General features: G+C 40.1%; 1 protein-coding gene and 2 long non-coding RNA genes across 12 annotated transcripts in view; all 3 read left to right on the top strand.

The window, feature by feature from the left end:
* The window catches only part of CREB5 (cAMP responsive element binding protein 5), a 494,465-nt gene that overhangs the window by 285,914 nt on the left and 188,298 nt on the right, over nt 1–20,253 (top strand). The window lies entirely within an intron of this gene.
* The window catches only part of LOC125752485 (uncharacterized), a 33,696-nt gene that overhangs the window by 434 nt on the left and 13,009 nt on the right, over nt 1–20,253 (top strand). The window lies entirely within an intron of this gene.
* Nucleotides 560–11,346, top strand: LOC112670643 (uncharacterized). Its single transcript, XR_003143101.3, has 3 exons — nt 560–821; nt 7,149–7,218; nt 10,605–11,346. It is a non-coding gene; the product is annotated as an uncharacterized LOC112670643 (long non-coding RNA).

Consider the following 20,253-nt stretch of genomic DNA (forward strand, 5'->3'; position numbering starts at 1 on the left):
CAAGCCAGTAATAAATTTCGTGTCAGAAATTACCTGTCAGTAGGATTATGTTAAATAATGTTGAATTGTTATTAGTCGGAGGGGAAAGAGGAGAGTAACTTTCTCAAAAATGTTCAAAGAGTGTAATGTTTCAGACACAAATCCCATTATTGTTTAACAGGATTTTTGTGCTTAACCCTTCTCAAAGATGTATTGAAAATTTTGGCCATTTTAGTTCATTCCCCAGAGCAATCATTATAGGAAAAGAAGCCACTGTTTCTCTACAGGAATTTGGAATTACCCTCAATGACCAGCGTATCTTATTAGACATCCATTGCAGAGCAGCCTCATTGGTCACTGTGTAACTGCTCGCTGGAGTGACAGAGGAAACTGTCTTCACTTCTATGCCTTAGCAAAGCAATAATGAAATAGTGGGAGGCCCACTATTTCAACATTTTGAGCATGTTGGCCAAATAAATAAAAATATATGTTTTCCTTTCAAAAAAAAAATCTCATTGCAAATGTGTGACTGCCTAAGTATTTTTAAGGTTTGTTGTAATATATTGGGTCTGAAAATGAGGACGCTCACTAAGCCAGGGCCTACGACCCTGCCCTAGAAGCAGCAAGGATGAGGGACTGATGGGAACAGAGTGTCATACACACTGAGGCCTCAATGTGAGCTAACACATTGTCATGAGGTCCTTCACAAAGGGCCACTTATGACTCATAGGTGTCAAATCATCATCCCTACTCCCAGAATAAAAGATTGTTTTGACTATATGTGAACTGAATGAAAAAATGATTGCTGCATTGGATTGGGTTTTTGAAGGACAGAGCCAGAGGTAAGCTTTGGGATCCTTTCATGTGTTTTGATTTGACCCATTGGTTACTGGTCATTAACCTGCCCTGGGTCCCTTTAGGCAATTGTCATATTTGATGACATATTTGATTTCATGGCATTCGGACAAAATCTTGCCAGTGAGTGTCTGCACCTTGGGCATTTGTGGAGATGTTTATTTCTTTAGGTTGTCAAATGTCAATTTTAGTAAATGACACCCCCCCCCCCAGCAGGAATTTACAAATGGCCTTGGGGGTGGCTTCGTATTGGATATAACCATTTTAAAGTGCAAGCCAGTGTGTCCTTTCAGGGGCAACTTGCAATCTGGAGAGGCTTCTTGCCAGCCTGAAGCATTCAGATCTGCTTTAGGAATGCTCTATCTTGGGGTTAAGGACAATGGTATTTTAAAGCTCATTCAGATGGCAGGCGCTGGTGCCCTCCATTCAGGTCTTGATTCTGTGGTTATGGAATGATCTTTTAATTATATTGCCAAAGACATAGTCTCCCAATGTCCTGTTTTGAGTTAGCTAAAACATACCGAGGCTAGGCTGCTGTTGTTACCTCTAATGTAATGAAACCGAGACTAAGTCTGTGAAACCACACTTTTCCCTTGTGATATCACCCTCACCACCAGCAGGACCCCTGTCCTGGTCTAGTCTAGCTTCAGTCAAAACATATTGGATATTCTTGTTATCACTTCTGAGAGATTCCTCATGTCCCATTCATAATGAAGGTCCCCTGCATTTCCGGGAGTTTCTGAACTTCCTGTGAAATCCCTTCCTGCCTTTCAGATTTGTTTTTCTTTTAACAGTTGAGCAAAAACTGTTTTTTTTTGTTGTTGTTGTTATTTTTTTTTGTTATAATTCTGAGAAAAACACCTTTAAAATCTTTTTGTTATGGAAAATTTCAAACATGTTTTAAATACAAAGATGAAGGTAATGACCTCATAGATCTATCATCAGACTGAAACAGCTCTCGACTCACCCACCACCAGTCATGTTTCATTGGTGTTTCTACCCATTTCCAGCCTGCCCCAAGGTTGTTTGAAGCATAGCTCAAGTATCATAGCATTTCTTCCCTGAGTATTGCAGCATGTAAGAATCAAAAGTGAGTATTCTTTAAAGAAAAGTAGAAACAATACTGTTTTCTACCTAAAAAGTTACCCATGGTTTATTAATATTTTAAAATACCTTTCAAATTTCCTTGATTGTCTCATAGCACGTTTGCCCTTTACCTTTTTTTAATTAATTCACTTTATTAAAAACACTACAGTGGTAGCCACAGCTGCAGTCTGGAGCCTCTGCAGGGAGACTCCAGTGTGATTCTGTAGGAAAAGGTCAGTTGAACTCCTAATAGGGAGATTTGGTGACCCAGTCTCTCTCTAGAAGTCTGGGGTGAGGTAGCTGCAGGTCTTGGATATGGCATCAAAGGTCGCCTTGGCATAGTTGTCTAAGGTGTCAGTGCAGCCCCTGGCTGAGGTTTGACAGTCCTCCATACTGGCCATTAGCAGCAGCTTCCGGAGCACAGAGGCAGAGATCATACTGGTGTCTCTGGGGGTGAGATGAGGTGTCCAGTGTGGAGGCAGGTGCTGGCAGGGACTTCCTTGTCTCATTCCCCTAGGAGCCTCATCACACAGGGACAACTGAGAGCTTCGCCAACTGATGGCCCCAAGCACAGCAGTGGCTACCTCCTTGGAGCACTTAACACCCAGACCAACATGGCCATTGTAATAGCCCCAGATGGTGACAAATGCCTTGATCTTGGTTCACTGGGTAGTGCATGTCTGATCTTACATGGGCATGATCTTCAAACCTTCTCCCGAGGCACATCCATAGGAAAAAGCGAGTGATTTAGGACTCTTTTATGGGCAAGAAGAGAAGAGAGATATCCTATGGACATTTGATCTTCATGCCCTTGCCCTGGTGATCCAGCTTGGCCTTGCTTCTTCAGGCTCCAGGGTCTAGGCCAGACTGCCACTGCTTGCTACTCCAGGGTCCCAGGAGTGCTTGTGTATCTTCAACATTTGGTGTTTTCCTGGAGTAAGAATGCCCTTTATTTTCATCAGAATTGTTCAGTCCATACATTGAAACTGGTGACATGTCTTCCAAGACACTTCTAAATCACAAACCCATGACCCCCTTACCTTGATTTTCCTTGCAATTGATTTGTTGAAGAGCCCATAGACTTTGTACAATCTGAATATTGTTTTTTTTTTTATTTTTATTTTTTTTTTTTAATTTTTTTTTAAATTTTTATTTATTTATGATAGTCACAGAGAGAGAGAGAGGCAGAGACACAGGCAGAGGGAGAAGCAGGCTCCATGCACCGGGAGCCTGACGTGGGATTCGATCCCGGGTCTCCAGGATCGCGCCCTGGGCCAAAGGCAGGCGCTAAACCACTGCGCCACCCAGGGATCCCACAATCTGAATATTGTTGATTCCATTTTCATGGTGTCAGTTTAATAAGTTCCACTGTTTCTTGTATTTCCTATAAGTATTTACTGGCTTTCTAGACTTGCTTTAGAGTCCAGTTCAATTTTTTTTTGGCTATAGTAATTCATGGGCAATGTGGCATGGGGCTTCTGTCAGGAGGTATCAACCTCTGTCTCTTTTTGGGGTGTTGGCAGTGATTGACAGTTCTTCTTGGACCCGTTATTTCTTTAGGGATTGCAAATTGGTGAAGTATAATTCTATTTATTTATTTTCATTTATTAGCTGGAATATTTCTATAAAGAGAACCTACTCACAACTCTGTGGCCACCCTGAAGTCCAGTTCAAAACTTCTTAAAGTTTGTGTCCCACTCATTTTAGCATCAGAGAGATGTCCTTTAACCTAATAAGTACCCAGAAACAATTCTTCATAAAGGGAAGTATCCTGTAGGAGAAAACAGCAGGCCAGTGTCTTGGCAGTCTTGGTTCTACCTCAGAGATCTGTATAGTGTTGAACAAACTTTGTAATTGATTCCTCAGAGCTGGTGGTCTCCAGGCCATTACCTATGTGTCAATCAGAGAAGCAGGTTTTTTTTTTCCCCTAGTGGCATTTGAACAAATCAGGCCATGACTTTTAAAAATTGTGTAGGGGCACCTGGCTAGCTCATTCCATTAAGCATCCAACTCTTGATTTTGGCTCAGGTCATGATCTCAGGGTCGTGGAAATTGAGTCCCACATAGTGGGGAGTCTGCTGGTCTCCCTAGCCTTCTGCTGCTCTTCCTCCCTTGCACATGCTTTCCCTCTCTCTCTAATAAATAAATAAAATTTTTAAAAGTAAAAGATAAATAAAAATTGTGTATTAAGAGTCTACTACTAAGGTCTCTTCCAGCTGAAACATTTTGTGATTTTCATTTAGGATAAACAAAATACTAGTCTGTGCCAGGATATTTAGGAATCAAATGACCAAGAAGAGCTAAAATGTTATCTCTAACAATCTGATGTATCCATTCATTAATTTGCTTGTTTGTTTGTTTATTCTTTAAATTAAACACCTTTTGGGGATCTCCTGAGGTACCATTCCTGAAGCTTTAGCCTGAATTTCAGGGAGTTGAGGAAAGGATGCTGGGATTCTTGGAAGTCTACTAAAATCATCCATAAGAATGATTCCATGTATTTGAGAGCCAAATTTGGATTTTTTCCCCCATGGAAAGAATGATTCCATGTACTTAAGAGCTAAATTTGGAAATTTCCCCATGGAAAGTGTCTTTGCTATGCAGAGCCAGCATAGGGGATATTTAATAACATCCCTGAGAGGGAAAAGCAATTTAGAAGAACATCTGGAGAACTCTCATTAGTTGTTTACATGATAAAGTTAATCTCAAACTGTAGAGGAAAAATCCAATCCATGATACTCCTACACCTTTTGCTTTTACCCAGTTACTGAATGCATACAATTTAGAAGCATGCATGAAGTCTAGTGACAGCACAGTCCCAGGTTCCAAATAAGAAATGTGGACTCTGATTTCCCATTGATGTGCCTTATATCCCATCTGGAGCATGGGTAGTAGATGTGGCCCACGTGGAGGGGATGCTCAGGGGAAGGAAAGCAGAAAACACAATTCCAAAATCCACCACTTGACTCATGCTTGGCTTGTGGCAGGAGCAGCATGAAGATCAAGTCAACAGTCTTCACCTTTGAAACTTGGAGCAAATAAGGGGCTTCCCTTCACCACAGTTACACCCAGTCATTAATCATAGAAGGTGCTGCTGCTTCCCTGGCACCGAATAATTTCATAATAGGATCTGTTCCTGACAGAAAATGCTGTGAAACAACCTTAACAGTGATAGGAGGAGAAAAGAGCAATGCTACATTTAAAAAATTCAGAGCCTTTCTTGGAGGCCATGAAGTTCTCCTTCAATTTCATTATTGCCAGCAAATATTTATTTATTCACTTGATGAATATTTATTGAGTGGCTTGTTTGGGTAGCATGCAGTATAGGTGTCACTGTGACACAGGGGTGACAAGAAGCAGTTCCTTACAAACCAGCAGGGCAGAAATGGCTTGCACAACCCATCATGAAACAAGGCGAACTTTGACAGCACTGCATTAAAGGTGCACACATGAAAATTTTATGAGGACACAGTAGGAAGAGATTAGTTTTGGAGGGAGGATTGAGAGGAAGTGTAGTAAAAGAGAGGAGCATTGAAGCTGAACTTCAAAAACTGAGTAGAACTTCACCCAGGGAGGCTGGCAGGGAGGGGGCAGTTAGGGCACATGCAGTAAGCCGCCAGGAAAGGGCGCGGAGAACAACTCTTCTCACTTGGCATCTGGTCTTCCTTGAAGACATTAGAGCTTGGAGTCCATGTGTATGTCACTGGGTGAGACCTTGATGCTGAAGAAAAAGGAGGAGATGCAAGTTTCCCCTCATTTGTATCAACTGCACTCCTACTGAACTTGCCCAATATTAGCATGTCATCTCAAACTACTATCATCATGAGCCTTCCCCTGGGAAGTGAAGGAACACCAGGTGTTGGGTAAGCACTACGCTGGCTAGACAACACCTCCAACTCCTTGATTTCTGCATCGCAAGCTCCCAATGGGGTCAGACTAGAGATTAGAATATAAATGATTTTCTCTATTTGATGCAGTCAGAAGGCAGGTATAGCTCAGACATTGCAACTTTCTCTTCAAGATGATGCATTCATTCTCTATATGCACAGTGTTTTATTATTTACAAAGACAGGATGTATTTTGATTCTTGTTACATGGTTTTTCATTTTCACTTTATAGATAAATACATCTAGGGGCTCATTTGTTAAGATAATAAAAATAACTGCTCTCATTGAGCACATTGCCAAGTCCTGTCCTGAGCACTTTACATTGATCTCTTTGAAGCCCTTATATTGTCCTATGAGGTAGACCATTGTTGATCCCCTCTAGAAAACAGGCACAGAGAAGTTATAGAACTTGTTTAAAAGCCTACAGATAGTAAATTGTAGAAATAGGATTTGAATTCAGCCAGCATGGCTGCAAGGTTGCACTGGATGGCCTATTACAGGCTTAAATTCCTTAGGTCTGGAAGAGAGAGGTTATCAAAATCGACCATTCACCCAGCTGACCGGATGCCTGGGTATCGAAGGGAATGTTTCTCAATGGTGAATGATTCTGCTGGACAAATGCCTTCTCACTTATTGGCCTACTATAGCAGGGTGGGTTTTGAAAAAACTATTAAGGAAAAAGTTGTTTGGTGCCTGTTTATTTTCTCCTGTCATTCTACAGTGGACGGACACCATCCTCTTCAGTGAAAAAAACCACACATCTAAATCTGCCTCTGTTCTTCCAGAATGACAGTGAAGCAAACCTTGGGGACAGAGGGCTTTTCCAAGTTTTGTGGTGAGCTCAGGCTCCTGGGAAAGCAGCACTGAGCACAGTGCTAGAAAACCTGGATTGTGGTCACGGGCTAGAAGTGTGATGTTGGGCTAGTTATTTTGCCCCTTTGAGCCTCCAATGACTCTTCTGCCTATCTCATGTAAAAAAATTATAAGAATTAGTCTTATCTGTAGAACATAGTATAAATGTAATGAGTTACTGTTGTCCTTTAGCGTTTGTAGCAAGTGGCTACTTTTCTGAGGTCATCCTCCTGCCTCAATGCAACAGACTTTTTTAAAAATGAGATTTGACAACAGCTTGTAAACTTCTGCATAATTTAGCCATCATTATAATAAAATGGACTTGACTTAATAAAGATACTAAAAAAATAACTTTTAAGATGACATAATAATTCATCCCTTAAGGGTGGGCTAGGAATGTATTTATATAGATAAGAGAAACAATTTTTGCAATATTCTCATATATTTTTCTAGAAAATTCAGAATAAGTTACCTTTTCAATGTCTTTAGATTTGAAAAGATTTGCACTTGAGGAGATTAAGCTTCAGAGACAAGCAGAACTTCTCTACAATCAGCAGAGGTAGGCTCAAGTGCTGGCTCTACCACCTACTGCTCTGAGACCTTAGGCAAGTGATTGAGTTGCACTTAGCCTTGTTTTCTTACCTGAAAAATGAGTACATATATCAATTAACTTTATAGGTGTTTACAAGGGTTAAATGAAATAAAACATTTGAAGCATGGTCAGTGCTCAAATATTGTTAATTTTTTCTGAAAAGAGCATGGCTCTGTTGTTGCATATTGTGGAATTAGCCTCTTTTTTGAGGTTGAATAGTATTCCATTGTATAATACATTTTCTTTATCCATTCATCTATAAATGGGCATTTAGGTTGTTTCCACATTCTTGCTACTGTGGATAGTGCTACAATGAACATAAGAGTCTTAATATCTCTTTGAGATCCTGATTTCCAATCTTTTGAATAAATAACCAGAAGTGGGATTCTTGAATCACATGGTAGTTCTATTTCTTTTGAGGAACCTTCATACTATTTTTTTTAAGATTATTTATTTGAGAGAGAGAGAGAGAGAGAGAGAGAGAGAGAGAATGCACGCGGCAGGCAGGGATGGGCTGAGGGAGATTGAGAAAGAAGTTCAAGCAGGCTCTACGCAGAGCGCAGAGCCCAACCTGACACAGAGCTCCATCTCATGACCCTGAGATCATGATCTCAGCCAAAATCAAGAGTCAGATGCTTAATCAACTGAGCCACCTAGGTGCCCCCTCATACTATTTCCTGTAGTAGCTGCAACATTTTGCATTCCCACTAAGAAGGTACAGGGGTTCCTGTTTCTCCACAATTTTGCTAACACTTGTCTGGTTGTCTTTTGTTTTGACAATAACCATCATTAGTTGGGTCGCCTGGGTGGCTCAGCGATTGAGTGTCTGCCTTTGGTTCAGGGTATGATCCCAGAGTCCCAGGATCAAGTCCTGCATCAGGCTTCCTGCATGGAGCCTGCTTCTCCCTCTGCCTATGTTTCTGCCTTTCTCTCCCTCTCTCTCTCATGAATAAATAAAATCTTTTAAAAAAAATAACCATCATTACAGGTGTGAGGCATATCTCATTCTGGTTCTGACCTTCTCTGGTTCTGATTTCCCTGATGGTTAATGACATTGAACATTCCTTTTTGTATACTTATTAGCCATGAAAATATGCTAAGTGAAACAAGCCAGTCACAGGAAGACAAAAACTGCTGATTCTACTTATATGAGGTATTTAAAATGGTCAAATTCATGAAATTAAAGAGTGGATGGTGGTTGCTACAGGCTCGGGGAAAGGTGAAATGGGGAGCTATTAATCAATGAGCATAAACTGTCAGTTAAGTGAGATGAATGAACTCTAGAGAATTGCTATACACCGTACCTATAATCAACAATACTGTATAATAAGGAGCAATAATAATATATAATAATGTATAATAAAGTATAATAGTACACTTAAAAGTGTATTAAGAAGGTAGAATTCATGTAAAGTGTTCTTACAACAATAAAATTTAAAAATTTTTTAAATGGTCCTGAAAATTGGGAAGGTCTGACCCTGCTTCTAAATAATAGGGAGAAAATATATTCCAATATAGCTATTCATATCATCCTCACAGAATCGATCAGTTCTTAAGTCTGATATGATGTAAGCCTAATAGTACATTTTTAAATTATATGCAGAATTGGCTACTGACCTTCTGATAATGTTTAAATAAGAAGTTAAACAAAAGAAATAAATAGGAAGACAAAGGCATTAACATGATAAATTATTTTGTGCAGACTTATCAATAACAGGAGCCTGGTATCTTACTAGGTGAGTCCCCAAATAGTTGGTCTTCCAATATCATGTAGGATAGGATGTTCTCATTAAACTTCAAACTTGGATCTCTGGGAATCCTCCATCTTAAATTAAACTAAATCCTACTCAATAGCAAACAGATTTTGATATAATATCTTAAACTGATGAGTTGGCTTAAATTATTGTTTGATTTAAACAATAAATAAAAGTTGTCTCCATCAAACATATAGTTGGAACCCAATCAGCAGAAGACGTAAAAATTAATAGCTTAGTGGAGTAGTCAATGCCAAGTTTCTGATTTATTCTCTGTTATTGAGGTAGTAGAAATAGAAGGAAACTACTCTTTGGAAATGCCAAAAATAACTGTTCCAGAGCCCTCTATGTTGCTTTGCTGAAGTCTTTGTTTGGGAGCCATCTGATGAGAAAAGCTGCATTGTAAGGAATTCCTTTCATTTCTTCAATAACAAAATCCAGTTGGAAGAGGTGATACCATTTATAACTAATGTCTCAGTGAACAGAGCTACAAGAGAACTTTATCTCCAGATCTTCACACAGGCATGGTGACTAATGAAAGATCATCATTGTCTCTGGAAAGAATATTCTTGAGTGATAAATTTGTTCATAGTATATGACATTTCTAGGTAAAATTTGTATTTGGCCTTGTAGAGACACTAGGAATCAAATAATCAGAAAATGCCTATTCTTTTCACTTTTCCATACGTGGCCCCAGGCTCCTTCCAGTTTGACCCTCTTAATGGCATCCAGGGCCATTGTAATCAAGGGGAAGGAGGTCAGATTGATCTGAATTCAATAATAACCACTTTAGAGTTTGGAAATGTCTGTATAGATTGTCATACCCTCTGCCATAGAAATGCTGTTACCAAAGGGAGAATCAAATGAAAAAAGAAAAACAGCCTATGATCCAGTTGGTATTGAACATGAAGAAGTGCTTGCTGGCATTAACATTTCACAAAACCAACAAGAAATCCCTGAAATAAATTCCACCAAAACTTAGTCCCAAATTTGGAATTGAATGCTAATTGGAAAAGTTATGTTAAATCTCTACTTCCAAAATAATTTCAGAATGACATGAACATTTCCCCGTGCCTAATATGGCAGCATCTTCTGAGGGCCACCAGAACTGAGTGGCCTTGGAATTGTGTAGTGAGACTGGAGAAACCCCTAGGGATGCCCAGACCCAGACCATTCATGAGGTCCAATCTAGGCTTGGCTATCCCAGGGGATTCAGAGGGGTCACAGGGAATCCTGCCTTTTGGGTAGAATAATGTTTGCCTGGTCAGGTGGTGTGTAAACTATTACTGGAATGCAGGGTTACTGAAAAATGCTGAGAGCCAGAAAGTTTGTGTTATGATAGTTACAAACAAAGGAAAGTATTTACAATGTTCCTTTTGCCCCAAAATAGATTTTACCACTATACAGCTACAATGGAATGTGTCCATTCATTTCTAAATGGGTTATCTCCTACCCCCATGCTTAGGTCATAGTTATTTCAAGACTTCCATGTGACAAGACCTTCACGCACCAAATTCAGTAGTGTCACCTTCTGAACAAAGTAGCTGCATGCGCTGTGGTTTTTCCCTTGTTTATTTTGTCTTGTTTTGTTTTACACAGCCTGTATCACTAGCCTCCCAATCAAGGTCAGTAGATTGAATTCAACCCCATTCGTTTAAAAGAGCGATAAATTCATGCCAGCACCATGATCTCACCCCCCTGAGTAGCGGAATGTGTCTGTGGTGTGCTTGTGAAGTCAACCTTCCAGATGCAAGTGTCCTTGTGACCCTGAAACCACACCTGAAAGACAGGATGGTGTCATCCTACCAGCATGAATTCTGACTGCAACTTAATTAAGGGCAACATGTATCCAGAGGTGAAAAGAAAATGAAAAATGCCTGATTTATTGTCTTAATTGAGGAAGACCCTGTAATCCAAATAAACTATATCGATGGAAAAGACTCATCCCAACACCAGTGTGCAGTTTCCTAATATTTGCTGCCAATTTGCTATCAAGTAGATGGTTAGGAAGTCTCGGGTGGATTCTAATTGTACAAGGGCCAAAACAGATCTTATTGCCAAGGCGGAGGTCAGTGATTAACATTGTGATATGAAGTCATAGTCCTTGCAGTACAGCTCTTTACACTGTGCCAGGTTTGAGATCTGTGTGCAGGCAACGTTGACATGTTTGCTTGTGAGTGAAAGTCAGGTGAAGAGGGTGGCAAATCCTTGTCCCTACATGAATCCTTTATTTATTTATTTATGTATTTATGTATTTATGTATTTATTTATTTATTTATTTATTTATTTATATTTTTTTAGATTTTATTTATTTATTCAGGAGAGACACACACACACAGAGAGAGGCAGAGACACAGGCAGAGGGAGAAGCAGGCTCCATGCAGGGAGCCTGATGCAGGACTCAATCCCGGCACTCCAGGATCATGCCCTGGGCCGAAGGCAGGAGCTAAACCACTGAGCCACCCAAGGATTCCCCTGACATGAATTCTTATATACATAAACATTCTGTCTTCCTTCCTCTTTGCCTATCTCTCCCCTCTCCTCCCATTTCCCTTTTCTCCCTCTCATGTTCTCTCTCTCTCTCTCTCGTCTCTCTCTCTGTCTTTCTCTCTCTCTCTCTCTCTCTCACACACACACACACACACACACACACACCCTTCTTCCCTCCAATCATACCCCTTAACGATGTTCATTATATCAGCTGTGCAGGAGGGGTGAGAAACTCCTACTAACCTGTAGCCATCAGATATGTCTCCCGAGGCAACTATTTACAAGACTGAAGACATGCTCTAGCATTCAAGAAGTACCCAAAGAAGTGGGAAACCATACCATACCATCACTGCCAGGGCTGAAGAGAGCAGAATTGAAGCTGACACTTTTAAACATTTTATTATGTGTACGGTGTGCTTTATATGCATTACCTTATAAAGTCTCACATCAACCTCCTGGGGTAAGGACTATATCCCCATCTTACAGATGAAAATGAGACTCAAAGATATTAAATAACTTATCTATAGTTATATAGATTGACTCTAAACCATTGTACAAGTCAAAATGCTCCTAACTACTTCTTTATAGGAGCATGTATGGGATGACCACCTGTGATTCTGCACCAAATAGTCGCTCCCTACATGCTTATGAAGATGGATAGATCCGTAGTAAGTACAGGTCCGAGTGTGTGCTCATCGATGGACACTGGCACCCGTGCATACTACTCATCCTGCTACCAGATGTTCTGACCTTATGGTAGCCTCTGGTTATATTCTAGTATAATCAAAGAATCTTTATATTTCAGAATAGCTTTATAGATCAAACTCTGCGCAATCTGAAATGCCTCTTCTCTGATGAGGGTTAAATGGGTGTCTCAGGCCAGTGCTTAGTTCACGTTCTATAAATGGCTCTTATTCCTTGATCTGACTCACTGTATGTATTACAGCAAAGTCACTTACAGATCAATTTATTTTTAGAATCTTAAAGAAACAGATTCTACAGGGAGTGTTTGTTTCTGACCGCAGGCTAGTGTGAGTGAAAACATATCTCAGTCAGGAACTTTCTTTCTGTTTGATTCCTCCGCCTGTGGCTCTCTGTTAGTGATAGGTCTTTTTGCATTTTGTGTTAAAATGTTTTGAATGGAAGAATTTTATGCCAGCATCTCACATAGTAAAGGAGTTTTGTGGTGTGCAAGTGGGTGAGCCTTTTGGGGCTTAAACAAAATAATAAGTCAGAAAAAAACGAACACAATTAATATTCAGAAAAAAATATATGCATATTTCCTACTTTGTAATAGAAATTTTCTCTAAGACTGACACCCAGGAATCGGATAAGAACAATGGTGGTGATGGTGATGATGATGATGATGGTGACAACTATCACCACCGTTAGTAGAGATTCTATGGATCTATCTATTAAATAAATATGGCATACTGCCCTCTACAGGTATTCAATCTAAACCGGATGGTATTAAATTCATAAAAATAGAGAAAGCATTCTCAAATACACAGACCAATACAGAAATACAAATTGAATATTGAGGCCAGTTAAATAGCAAAACCTTTATGCTCTATAGGCCTAATTTGTGTGAATTCTGAAGCCAGAAAAGAAGCAGGCCTTTAGTAACTCATTTATTTTAATTTACTCTTTTGAGTTTTTGAGTATGTGTATTTGATGTTGAAATCAGGGAAGAACAACTGGGAATTTGAGCTAGTTTTTTGTTTATACTTGAAAAAGCTGATTGTTGTTTGGTTTGGCTAAGCCCTGTTGTTTTTTGCTAACACATACTTAATGAACAGTTAATAATAACAGGTTTAGAAATCTCAACTTTTTTTGCAGTTCAAAATGGTTGGATTTTATACTGCATTTTACCAACATTTTAAGATACTAAGCTGCAAGGCTTTGTATAAATAGAGTGTCTGGCTGGCTCCTTCTTTGCCCCTCTACCTCTCTGCCTTATCCCAGTCAGTAGTCTTGTAAGCTTAAGTTGAACATTTTCTCAGTTTACTCTTTGCTCTTCCTTTGTGGGGATATGAGCCAACAGAGGAAAAAATCGCTGGGCAAAGAGTCTATAGAACTGATTTCTTTTTCTTTTTTTTTTAGAACTGATTTCTTGTATATGTTCTACCCTCGAGTTTAGTTTAGATTAGCTTGGCCTAATGACTAGACAGCCCTTAATTTTATTCCTCTCTTATTAAAGAGGGGCCGATTCAGATGGTCTGGAGTCCATTAGACCTACCTTTCTGGGAATTTGTGATACAGGCCAGTGAGTGCTTAGGGCAGTGATGATGAGCACCAACTTTGGAGCAATATTGGGCCCATGCCTAGCTTCCTCCACCCACTTGCTGGGTGACTGTGGGCGAATCCATAATGTCTCTGAGCCTCAGTTTCCCATTAGCAAAATGAGTACAATAGTATCTGCTTCATTGGTATTTAGGGAAGATTTAAAGATACAGTGTATTACAGGATAAAGCATTTTATAAGCCATCTCATTTAATTCCCATGACTACTTTGTAAAGAAGAGACAGGTTTGTCCCCATTTTATAGATCAGGAAATGAGGCCTGGAGAGTTTCCACAGCTGATTCCAAGTTGCAGGGTTAGTAGATGTGGACCTGGATCCAAGCCCAGGCCCAGGCCATGCTTTAACCACTATGTCGTTATGTTAGGTATCTTTTTTTTTTTTTTCTATTTTTATTTATGATAGTCACAGAGAGAGAGAGAGAGAGAGGCAGAGACATAGGCAGAGGGAGAAGCAGGCTCCATGCACCGGGAGCCTGATGTGGGATTCGATCCCGGGTCTCCAGGATCGCGCCCTGGGCCAAAGGCAGGCGCCAAACCGCTGTGCCACCCAGGGATCCCTATGTTAGGTATCTTTATCCATTTTCCCAACGTATGTGGATGGATGAGTTTCACTCTACTCTCTAAGATGCCCCCTCCTCTGTCATTCTAATTTCTTGCCAGAAGCTCTTGTGCCTCCAACTACAAGAGGTAGAGAGGACAAGAGAATGAATATCTGTCACCTACACTCTCAGTACTTGGTAGACATGGAGAGACTACAGAAACATTCACACTACCCCGTGGTTCTCAGAGTTGACTTATATAGTCAAAAAGAAGGGGATCCTTGTTAGTGGTTGGAGTTAAAATCCCAAAGCGCAGTCAGCCAAAACCTCATCCAGATGCAAGTGTGTGGTCACTGGTCATGCATTTCTGTTTGCTGAATTCCATACAGCCAAGGCAACTGCCTTGCCTCGCTGAAGATCCACAGGGGAAAAAAGTTATGTGCTCTAGTACAAAAAAACACGCAAGTGGAGTTCTCCTTCATTGTCAGGAATGTTTGATACAGCAATGTTTATTCCGTGGCCTCTATCCATGGAAAATGTGCCATCAGTCTTCATGTGGGGAAAACCAACCCTGGGCTTCCTTATTGGCCTCTCATTTTGCTAAAATGATGTAGCATCATGGAGGATAATCTATTCCAATCAAAACAATTTTGTGGAGTTATAAAAGTACATGCATTTTAGTGAAATAACTACTGTTAGAGTCTTCTTGGCTGTTGCCAGAGTAAAAATGTATATAAGTTGTCATTACCATATGTTCCTTTTCTTCACCTAATTTCTTACATCCTCTGGGGGAAGTTTATGATAATGATATCCTAACAGATTATTGTCTTTCTTCCTTATGGTGTGCTCATTTTAGTCGTTCGTTCTTTGGGGGCGCACTATCTCATATTTAAAACATATAGTAGCCATTTTATGATAGTGTAATTCATTATTTTCTGTATATTCTTATTATAGATCACTAGAATAAGTAACATTTGTTGTGTATGAAAGATGACATTCTTTTCTACCTTAAAATATCATTTCTTGTCAAAAACTCCATTGGCTTTACTATTTGAGTTGTAATGTTTTTAATAAAAAATCCTTGGGAATGGGGATCCCTGGGTGGCGCAGCAGTTTGGCGCCTGCCTTTGGCCCAGGGCGCGATCCTGGAGACCCGGGATCGAGTCCCACGTCGGGCTCCCGGTGCATGGAGCTTGCTTCTCCCTCTGCCTGTGTCTCTGCCTCTCTCTCTCTCTCTCTCTCTCTGTGACTATAATTAATAAAAAATAATTAAAAAAAATATTAAAAAAAAAATCCTTGGGAATGATTGAAGTATGGAAGGGTTTGAATTCCAATAAAAATTTCCTGGTCTTCTCTTTGATAATTGCATTAGCTAAAACTCATTACTGCTTACTATACATCAGGCCTTGTTCCAAGCGTTCTGTGTGTCAGCCCATCAGTCTGCACAAGCATCCTATGAGGTGCGTTACTATAATTATACCCATTTTACCAACGGGAACACAAAGGCATGAGAAGTTAAATGACTTGCTCCTGGTGACACAGCTCCTAAGAGCTGTTTTGGGATTTAAACCCAAGGAATTAGGCTCAGTATCTGCTAACATAACCCCTTTCCTTTTGTACCACTTTAAACTGTGGGGTGATAGAATGGAATCCATTTTATTGCTTTTAAAGGACGTTTACTTGTTCTTTTAAGTGAGTACAAATAGATTGTCATCCTTGGCCAGAGAGAGAAGGGAAGAGCCTATTCAAAAAGAGATCTAAACTGTAAGGGAGAATTAGGTTCTTTCTCACGTTCTATTGCAAGGGCTGGTGAAGGAGGCTGAATGTGTCTTACTCCCCCTGGTGTTCAGAAAGGGAGCCTGTGGGGGCCCTTAATGAGATTTGGGGAAAGGAGCCCCAGGAAGGCTTCATTTCCTTTCTGTTCCTAAGCTTGAGAAATGAAAAGCAGCCAGAATGTGATACAAGAGTTTCTTTCCTCATCTGTTTTTGCTCTCAAGGCTTGCAATAAGTTAGAAACAATTCAGCATCCAATTGCAACCCTTGACGGTCAAAGTTATTAAAATTTCTAATTTCCTAAAATTTTTCCTGTTCCCCACCCCTCTCCATTCAGCCACACCCTTGGCCTTCTGCCAGAGTGTCTGGTTTTCCATAATTAGCATGGCAGTTCATATAATCTTTCTTTCCCTGTCTTTTGCCCTGGCTGCTGGGCACTCGTTCTGAAATCTCCATTGTTGTTGCCTTGTTATTGTCAGCTTGGAGTTTCTGATAACCAGCATTCAATCAAAATGGAAGATCATCCTGAATTTTCAAGTCAACTTGAACTTCAGTTCTTTGTATTAGATAAGATGGCACTCAGGCCATTAGTTTAAAGAGTGTTTCAGCCCTGGCTACCTGAGGGGCTTGAGAAAATACCAGTGCTTGGGCCCCACCCCCAGAAAGTTTGAATCATATCTTCTGGGGTGGAGCCCAGGCATTAGCTTGCTTTCTTTTCTTTTCTTTTCTTTTCTTTTCTTTTCTTTTCTTTTCTTTACTTTTCTTTTCTTTTCTTTTCTTTTTTCTTTTTTCTTTTCTTTCTTTCTTTCTTTCTTTCTTTTTTTTTTTTTTAATGTTAGGTCATAGTTAAGAAACACTGGGCTAAATTAATCTTTTGGCTTAATTCTGAATACCAAGACCCTAAAAGGTCTTGGCTCAGAAATATATAAATTTCATGTACATGGCCAATTGTAATTCCCATGACCTGTCTCTTGAAATGGGAAAAGGGTTTTTTTTTTCTATACAGTTATGGTCATCCCCAGATTAAAGAGAAAGGATGAAGTTCATGGCACCTTTGAAGTGTTCCCCAGATCTCCTCTGGCCCAGCCTTTGCAAGAGGTCAGTGCTTTGTGGCTAAGATGTTCTGGCTTACTTCAGCCTGAGACAAACCAGGGCTATCACCAGAAATCATTTTCACAAGGGTGCCCAGTTCATACTGGATGTTTAAGAAATCATAATTTGTATGTGGCTTAGTACAAAATGCAGGGGCTACTGTTACTGTGAGATTTTGGAGATGAGTCTAGTTTCTTATTTGTAAAATAGATATACTGATGCTTACCGTCCAGGATTGTTTTACTAATTAAATATGACATAAGTGAAAGTTCCTGATCTACCTGCTACCATGCAGTAGTAATTCCTTTCTTTCTTCTCTTCTGCCATGATCAAGAAACTTCCCAGTTCAGAGGAAGGAATTTCTCTCATTATAACTATCAGTACTATGATCTTCGCCAACATCATCAACTCATCTTTCAGGGGTGCCAATGAGGAATGGTTCTAATACCTCTCATCTCTAAGACCCCAAAGACAGAGAGCTGCCAGGAACTTTTGTGGTCAACGCTTACAGCACATATGAAAAGACCATGCAGGTTTCCTGAACTTCCTTCTATTTATTTACTAAAACCTGTTACTGCTGTTACTGCCACAGCAACCCACTGTGCCTGCTTATTGTCCGTCTCCTGTCTGGTCACCTCTCATAGTTCTGATTTGCTCCAGCAGGCTTAGCATCTGTCAATCTACTTTGCCCTCAAAACCTTCCAGAAGATGTTTCAGCAACCACAGGAAATAAACAGGCTCCTCTGGAACCCAGGGGACATGGCCAGGAAATCAAGGGGTAAGAGAAGGAGGAGATGACTGTAGAGTCAGAACTGGACAGAGGGAAATGTGAATTCAGAGAACATTGTGTCCTGCGGGAAGATGGCTAGGTAGCATGGAAACCAGGGGACCTGGTGGGTAAATGATAGGCTTGTGAATCAGACAGCAGCCCCTGAGGAATTGGAGATGATATGCTGCATGCTAGTGCCGTCAGTATACTACTTCTCTGACTTTTCTAGGAAAATCCTTTTAGACATTTCCTATGCTGTGTTCATTCATTCAGGAAACATTGACCAACTACCTATCATTAGCCAGATGCTCTACTAATATTTGTGAAGCAGGAAGGACAGCTCTGATTCATGAAGTATACAGTCTTCTGGGAAGCACCAGATCATTAAACAGACATTGAACATTGATAGATTCAACTACATTAAAAACAAGCAATCAAATCTAAACAACAACAACAACCATAAGCCAAACTTCCAATACCTCTTCTTCCTCATGTCTCCACCCAACTAGTGGATAGTGGCTAAGAGCCCAGACTTCTACATCAGGCCATCTGTTTAAACAGTGGGTTCACCATTTACAACTGTGTGATCTTGGGCTAAATGATATCTCAGTTTACTTCCCCCAAAATTGATATAATAAAAATACTCATTCAGAAGTTGCTGAATTAAATTGAGATTGATAAATTGATAAAGGGGATTAAATGAGATGATACAATGCAAAATCCTTAGAGGAGCGTTTATTACACGGGGTGCATGCAACAAAAATTAGATGATTGGTATTAATCCACTGAAATATGTTAAGAAAAAGGTGAGGATGGACACACAGAGGAGGAAGTCCATGTAGGGAAGTCCAAATGACTAATTTATTGCCCCATCCTCCTTTCACCTCCGCCCTTCCCTTGGAGAGTTGTTCTGGAATCGTGGATTCTGTGTACAGGTCAGCCAAGCTCTTCAGCAGCTGCTGGTTCCTGCACTCTTTTTTTTCTGGTTTCTGTAGACGCAGCCAGAGAGGCTCTGGGGCAGCCCACAAACAGCTCTGTATCACAGCTGAACAGGCAGCTAGCAAACAGGGAGTTTCTTTGCTCCAAAAGATAGCAGGACAGCCAGGAGCTGAAGGATCTGTGCTGCATTTAGAAAACTCGTTGACCTTCTAGAGTTAGGAAGGGCTTCTTAAACATAGGGCCACAACATCATCCTCAAATAACCTTTGCTTAGGAATCATAGGTTTTCTGAAAGCATTGACCTTCCTTGATTCAGATGTTCTGAAGAGCTATTTCAGTTTTGTATAAGGGATGGTGTCTATTAACTGCAAAAGTTAGTTTTTGTTTACCAGAGATTTCATTACCATGTAAAGGCTCTTTACTATGTCGAGTTCTCATCGCTAGTCAGAAAGGCTTCAGTATTGATTATGCATCTCTAGACACAGAACTTTTGACCAGTGATGAACCAAGGAGCACAGATTTGGAAGGATGGATTTCTATGACACATTTAGAAAACGTGGAGTCCCACGGTTAGAAGGACCCTCAGAGGTCTCTCAGACCAAACTTCTTGCCTAGTAGATAACTTCCAACAGTCCTGACATGTGGCTGCCCAGTTTCTGGCCTAGCCATTCTGTGATACTTTGCTCATTGGCTCCTACAGCACCTTGGGCCTGTGGTGGCCACTTGGGTAGCTTCTGTGGAGCCAATTATAGGCATACTTTGGAGATATTGTGGGTTTGGTTCTAGAAAACTGCAATAAAGTGAATATCATGATAAAGTGAGTCAAGTGAATTTTTGGTTCATATAAATATGAATGCATATAATGTTGTATTTACATTAATCTATAGTATATTAATTGTGCAATAGCATTATGTCTAAAAAAAGTATATACCTTTTTAAAAAAAGATTTTATTTTTTTATTCATGAGAGACACACACAGAGAGAGAGGCAGAGGGAGAAGCAGACTCCATGCAGGGAGCCCGATGTGGGACTTGATCCCAGGACTCCAGGACTACACCCTGAGCCAAAGGCAGATACTTAGTCACTGAGCCACCCAGGCATCCCAAAAAGTATATATCTTAATTAAAAAATACTTTATTGTTAAAAAATCCTAACTATCATCTAAGCCTTCAACAAGTCATAAGCACTGATCATAGATCACCATAACAAGTATAATAATGATGATAAAGTTGGAAATATTGTGAGAATTATTAAAATGTGATACAGAGACATGATGTGAGCAAATGCTGTTGGAAAAATGGCAACAATAGACCTGTTCAGTACAGAGCTGCTATAGACCTTCAA

Source organism: Canis lupus, chromosome 14 (genome assembly GCF_003254725.2).
Source record: "Canis lupus dingo isolate Sandy chromosome 14, ASM325472v2, whole genome shotgun sequence".
Lineage (NCBI taxonomy): Eukaryota > Metazoa > Chordata > Mammalia > Carnivora > Canidae > Canis > Canis lupus.